Here is a 7128-nt window from a genome sequence, read left to right on the forward strand (position 1 = left end):
TGAAGTATCATCTTGTGACTGCCAGAGTCTGCCTTGCAGGATCATTCAATTACAGCCAGCTCCCGCGGCTGGCATCGCTTCCTTCCTTTCGGCGTCGTCGTCGTATTTCCCAAAGTACTGCTTGTTCCTCTCGGTATTCTGAGGCCTCTGTTGTCACCTGTGTGCGTGGCGCGCCTGCAGCCCCGTGACACTGTTTCCGTTCACGTGCTAGACCAGGATACAGTCAGCCCTTCAATTAGGCAGGGATCTGAAAGGAAGAGGAAACGGAGATGATGAACCGGTGAGGAGCACGTGTGAGCCAATGGTAGATACCTGATGGCATGAGGAGCAACGGGTGAGTCCGACCCCTTCTGGAGGGTCCCCGCCTGTTTGCCTACCATAACGACACAGACCTGCTGGGGGGAAACTGCTCAGCGCTGACGAGGGGTGTGCACTGGGGTGGGCTCTGGCTCTCCCCCATGAGGAGCTTTTCACTATGCAGAGTACTTCATTAAAATGGCCACGTTAAATAGCTGTGAGGTTCCTCAACGCCTACTTTGGTGAGCCGGCAAGTTTTTTTGAGCAGGAGACACGAGGTTACTGAAGCCATTCATTTCTCACATGCGCCCACGTTTCTAATGGCTAGGGAGCTCCAGCTTTAGGGACCTCCAGCTTTAAAGTCCTCTGACAGCCGTTGGAATGAAGAGCACTTTGTGAGGACACTGTAATTATGATGGGATTTAGGGGTGTGTGGAAATGAGTCATGGAGACGTTTCCCAGCCAGCAGGCTCTTGGAGCCAGGTGAGCTCTTCCTTGGAATGTGAAGCATGCAGCACGGCAACTGCGAGGAACAGGTTTGGCAGGACATTTTAAGTGGTTCACAGCAGACAGCCTCTTCAGAGCCACAACCCTGCTTCACCGACCTCCCAGCTGCATGTTCCTCGCTGCCACACTGGCCTGGGAGAGCTGGAAAGGATGGACACGCTGCGAAGGAGCCTTTCTCGTTGGAAGAGGTACCACATTAAGGTGCACCTGGCCGACGAGGACATGATGATGCCCCTGACGGTCAAGCCCAGAGACACGGTGATGGACCTACGGGCTCACTTAGTGCGGGAGGGCGTCACTTCCTGGAAGAAGACGTTTTATTACAACTCCAGGCAGCTCGAGGAGCACGAGACTCTCAAAGAAGCCAACATCCAGAACGGTTCTGTCCTGCTTCTTGTCAGCAACAAAAGGTAAGTGAGGAGCTCACCTGCAGCAGGGGCGGCACGAGGGAAGGGGAATGCTCCGTGTGTCTCAGCCCCTTGAGACGCTTTCCTGTTGGGGTTTGCAGAAAGCAAATTGGAAACTCAAACTCTGCCATTTCCAGCAAGTGGATTGAGGCTCAGAGCTCTTCGTATCCAGATGTGCCGTGGTGTGAAATAAGGGAGCAAGAGGAGGAGGGAATCTGGTTGATGCTGCCTGTCCTGTCTCTCATCAGGTCTCGCTTTCCTGACTGCGTGGCCAAGCACAGAGGGAGAGGCAAGATGTGCAAAAGGGCAAGGGAGATTGTGTGACACGGGGGTCTCCTCTGGGAGCCTCTCACCTGTCCTAATTCTTTCTTGTTGCACCTGGCTCTCCCCATTTCATTTTAGCAGATACTTCCTGCAAGTATTTGGGGGTGGCACAGTCCTGCTTTGACAGGGAAGAGCTGTAAGCTCCCAGCAAAGCACTGGATGGGGACAGTGCTGGACAGGGACAACAAGACTCCAGCTTCCCAAAATGTGGCCAAATCGCAGCAGAAAATACAGTGAGACCAGAGAATTCCAGGATAGCCAGTGTGAAGGAGACCAGTCGGGGCAAGTATTATGTTCCAGTGGGAATGAAAGCTGAGATAATGGACCTGAGACCCACTTTTCCCACAGAAGAGTTTAAATTCAGTGGGGCGAATTTATGCCTGCCTGCACTGTCTTTCCTAATGCCTGGGTGTTGCTGCCAGCATGATTAATTCTGTGAAGCATTTTGGGGATACTGGGTAGAAGAGGTGTGCAGCAGAGCACGGGTGTATTGTGCCTAATTCAGCTTTCTAAATCCTGAGCCCTCTGAGTTATGTGTCTATGCTGATCAGAGTTTCCTCTGCAGAAGAACCTGCACTAAAGACTTCAGTTCCTGATTATATGCCACATACAGGAATGGTCCTATTTTCCAGTCCAGAGGCAGCTTGAAATCTCACACAAAGAAGATTTAATAAAGCATTTCCTTTCAGAGCTCAGCCAGACACAAGAGATTTCACATCGCTCAGCTAACTGCAAACCCCAGGTCACCCACAGCCCCTTTCTCCAACAGCTCATTTCAGCTCTCTGATTAACTTGGCTCAGCTCCTCCTTTTCACCTTGTTTTTAATGGCAGGAGCATTTCTAGTTGTTGTTGCCAGTGTTTATTTTCCTGAAGGGTACAGCCTGAATTTTTGAGAGTAAAAAAAAGATTCGGAGGGACTCAGTTGATGGAGTGCACATATTGATGCTCTTTTGACAGCTGCCTGATTTCCATAAGATGCCACGCACCTTCCCACATGCTGCAAAAGCAGGGTGTAACTGCAGCAATGCAAAAATCACCAAGAGATCCTGCCCCTGGTGTGCTGAGCACAGGGTGCCCACCTGAAGCCACCAGCCATTTGTAAAAAAAAAAAATTTAGAGCCTGTTGCTCAAAGTCCCAGCTCAATTTTTGTGAGTACATGAGAAAGGGGATGGGATTTCTAATACTTTTTCTCCTTGAATTTCATGAAAACCTTCCTGGCTCCTAAACAAGCACCTTTGGCCAATTGCTTATTCCTTTTCTCAGGGCTGCGTGTATTGTAGAGGGTGGATAGTCTCTCCGTAAAGTCAGATTTCTCCCTAAAGTCACGTCTCTCCTTGAGGTTTCGGACATGGAGGGTTATTGGGTTGTGACAACCTCAGCCAGTCCCGAAGTATTTTGCATGGTGTGGGTGGTAAATGCCCAGTTACTGGGGATAAAGGCTCATGGTGGGTGACTGAGCTATCACGGTCCCTCTAGATATTTCTGAGACAAGCTTGTGTGTGGCTTTGGCATCGTCACGCTGCTCGGTGCCAAGCCCTGGGCTGAGCGCAGCCTCCGTGACTCAGCACCTTGCCAGCTCCTCGGCATACAGAGGGCTGGTTTTTCGAGGGCTCTTTCTATCCCTTCAACTGAGAGTTAGGAAATACAGGGCGGGAGAAGGCAGGCGCTGCATCGCAACTGAGATCACAGCACCATTTTGAGCCTTCAGATTGTTCAACCAGATCTTTAGGCGTTATAAATCTACAGTGCTCCAATAGTGTCTGCGGAGACGTGGTGGTCTGTATCAGCTGGACAACAGTGTGTAACCTTGGGGGATACTAAGAGAGTAGCCTATGCAGTGTTGGGACTGTCTACAGGCCACAGGAGCAGAGAGGAATAGAGAACGCCGGCTTTGGCCAGCAGCCCTGAGGATTTAAGAGCTGGTTTTAGTGCTTCACCAACTCAAATGAAGTATGGACCCTCTCCATCCAAGGTCAGCATCTGCTTCTGAGGTTCTCCCAGAAAATCTTGGTGTCTCTTACTTACACTTTTGTAACTGAGATGCCAGCCAAGCTATATTAATTCCAAAAGTGGAGTTGCTCTGATTGCCGAGGTCTGCAGCTCAGTGTCGTGCCTGTAAATATTAATGGTCACTCTGCATGCGATGTGTTCCTACGAGGGGCTCATGGGACAGTTTACTGTGAACCAGAGAAAACATGAAAATGACCCTATTTTTCACCCCCCCTCCCCCTTCCTTAATGCCTTTGTAGATAATTGGCATTTAGCACAGGCCAAGTCAGCATTTCTACTTCTTGCTCGTGTTTTCTGGGGTTTATAACTTAGTCATAAAAATTCACTTAAGGCTGCAGCTTGGCAGGAAAGGGATCAGCGTACGAGCTAATGCTGAAATTGTATTTGGATCTTAGTGGTTAAAAGTTTGAGCAAGCCATTTTGGATTTCAGTCAACATGACCTCGTGTCCTGGGAAAACACACGGGCAGGCCTGGACTGGGAATATCACATCCTCTGAGGATGCAATTCCCCCTTGTGCAGAGCTTGTTAATCACATCGCTGCTGCACTGGTTGAGATTTCAATCCTGTCATGCTAGAAGCTGAGCAAAGAACAGGCTGAAAAACAGCTTCTGCCCTAGAGAGCTACATATTACACTAACATGGTTTGCAAGTGGGTAAAACAAGCAAAGAAAGACTTGAAATGTGAAAGAACAAGCAGAGAGAGAAACCTCCTGGCTCACTGGCCTTGGGCCAGCCTGTGGTGTTCAAGCCATCGGTGCCCAAAGCAGAGAGACCACCAGCGAGTCTCAACATGAGAAGAGCAGCCATCCGGCACAGATGCCAGAGCATCCAGGGGGGCACGCAGCAGGCTGTCCCAAATGCCCAAGGCACGCTCAGTCCTGGCACTGTGGACCACGCCACGGCAGAACCTGTTTGGCTCGCTCTGGAGGTGGTGCAGGGCCCCAGAGCCAGGGAGCTGCTCGGCTGGTCTGGTGGTGATGTGGGAGTTCCTGAAACTGGCACGACTCTTCCCGAATTTTGCCTGCTGTGGCGAGCGGCCCAGATGCTCTTTGCCGGCAGGACGCTACGGAGCATCCACCAAAGGGGCAGCCAGCACAGGACACTGGGCTTACGGCATTCGCTGCTCCTCGCTGACCCTCTGTTGGCTGTTTGATGTTAGGTGGAGGGATACTGTGTCGAACCGGTGACTCCCTCACTTGAAACTGAGCGGTTTCAAATAGAAGACAGAGATGGGTGATCCAGCTCCGGCAGGATCTGGCTGTGGTATAAGCTCAAGCGTGTCGACAGAGTCTTCATGCTTCGTTTTAGGCTCCCTTCTTGCGCAGTCACCTCTAGCGGTCAGTCAGACAAGGTCTGTACTAGTAACCGGTGCCTGGACTGCTCTCTGTCTGTTGTGACAATGCTGGAGTCCTGCACTGCGGTTTTGGCCCAGTCCAGATGCATTTCAGGAGCTAGCACAGGCCAGGGACTGCTCCTCACAGGTTGTCTGGATGTGACCACACAGGTTTGGAAGGTAAGAACTTAATATGAAAACATTGGTCATTCGGTGCCAGCTGTCCTCTCAGTGCAGAAGAGAGGCCCAGAAACATTTAATTTACTGGCACAGGCTCAGCCACAGCACGTGGGATCCCCTTGGTCTTTTGGGAGCTGAGGTTCACTGAGGCCAAGCAGCTATTGTCATCATGTACAGCTTGTTTGGAGAACAGAGTTCAGCAAGTCATTGGTGAATAGGTTAAATAAAGTAGATGCTGGCACTGACTTTTGCTGAAGTCTATTATCTGGAATCTGCTGGTGTTGATTTTCTGGCCTGGAGCCACCTGAAAACATCTATCTCGGGGCATTAGCTCAGTTACCATAACAACTCATCTACGAACGACTCCTGACAGCTTGAACAGCAGACCAAGGTCCCACGTGGTATATAAACTACTCTTAGGTCAAGATAAGCATGTCCAGGATTCTCCCTCTTCTGCTATTTGGCCTCCAAGTCCCCGTGAGTGCCAGTGCTTATACAGGCTCGAATACGCTTGGGAACCACCTTTATCCTTCAGAGGCTGTTCAGACTAGTTTTCCAAAGGTCCATCCACTCAAGGAGATACCTCCTGGCAGAATAACAAAACCATCCATCTTTGGGGAATCCGGCGCATTCCTTATTGGCATTCAGTTCACAGCCTCTCGTTTTTGGTCTCATAAATGAAAACTATGACCGAGCCACTTGCATAAGGCCCAGTTCAGCTGATGCCAAGAAACTCCTGCCTACATTTGCCTCCCATGATGACACAGGCATCGATGTTTGACATTCAGCTTATATTACTCCACTACCCTGTCACCCCTTCCCGCTCTCCCTGGAATCACTTGAGAAACAGTCCCCAAGCAGAGCAGATGATCTTGAATCTCTAGAAAGAGAAACCAGAAAAATAATGGGATCTACACAGTTTGACCGTGCACAGAAAGCCAACCCTACAGCCCAGACACAAATTAAGTCCTTTACACTGGGTTGCAATGTGATTTTACCATGCATGCTCCTTGCACTGACCTTCCAGCTCCTGGGGTTGCTCAGCAATTACTCCTCAGCATGGAGGGGAGACTTTTCGCTCCCATCCAACTACTACAGACTTGGCCTGTTAAGCTCAGGCCTAGCAGCAGGCTCCCAGGCATCTCACAGTAGGATAACGATCCTTTAAATAGCACTGGGAGTCTCTCTTCTCGGGGAGAACTAATTAAGTTCTTCGGCACATGCTTAGACATATGTTGACCTGGTATGGCCTTAACAGGCCTGCTTCCATCTACTGGATAAATAACACTGGCTTAAAAAATGTCCTCCTAGAGAGGCGTTACTTAGGCAACAGCCAGGTGGGAGACTGATTTCATTCATCTCTGTGGCTGAAGGCAGTATTTATGTGTATTACTCACAGGCCAAGCTCTCTGCTGGTGTAAACTCCTTGAAATCAATTAAGTGATTTTTAAGTTCTGAAAGCACCGGTGCAGTTACCTCTGCAGACCTCTCGCAGCGTAGAGGCCAGTTGTATTTAGCTTGGTTACTTACTGTTCAGCCCAAGAAGCTCATTTAACAAAAGCAAAGAGTTGCATCAGTGGAGAACATGGTCCAGAGGATCTGAATTCCTCCCCCGTGCAGTTGCATGGGATTGCAGTAGATGAAACTGAGCTAATATATCCCATGGGGGGTTCTGTCTTGGCTCTAGGCAAAGAATTAATGAATGGAAAGTATATTCTAAACTAGGTTCTTCTCTGGTGTGATACGGCACAGCTTCCTGGGCTTCTCCATAGTTGTGCTGATTTATATCAAGTGAGGATTTTGCCCAGTTGGGATAAATATCCTCTCCCGGTCCTGGTGTTTTATGGGGCAGATGTGTTACAGGGTGGACTCACAGCAAATCCTTGGCTACTACAATACCCTGGAATTTCAAGCGAGGAAGCAAGTGCTGGAACATGATTTCCGTTCTGGGCTTTGCAGAAATCCCAAACAGAGATCGGTATCGGCCTAAGTAGACTTGTAGTGTCCTTTGCTAGGACTCAACAGAAAAAATCCCCAAAACAAGCCACGCCATAAACTTTGAACTT

General features: G+C 49.6%; 1 long non-coding RNA gene across 1 annotated transcript in view; it reads left to right on the top strand.

Moving 5' to 3' along the window:
* Positions 1-907: 907 nt before the first annotated feature.
* Positions 908-7128, top strand: part of LOC104278245 — a 7488-nt gene continuing 1267 nt past the window's right edge. The window contains exon 1 of the long non-coding RNA XR_717855.1: positions 908-1214. This is a non-coding gene — a long non-coding RNA (uncharacterized LOC104278245). The remainder of the gene's footprint in view (positions 1215-7128) is intronic.

This window comes from Apaloderma vittatum, unplaced genomic scaffold, assembly GCF_000703405.1.
Source record: "Apaloderma vittatum isolate BGI_N311 unplaced genomic scaffold, ASM70340v1 scaffold13958, whole genome shotgun sequence".
Taxonomy (NCBI): domain Eukaryota; kingdom Metazoa; phylum Chordata; class Aves; order Trogoniformes; family Trogonidae; genus Apaloderma; species Apaloderma vittatum.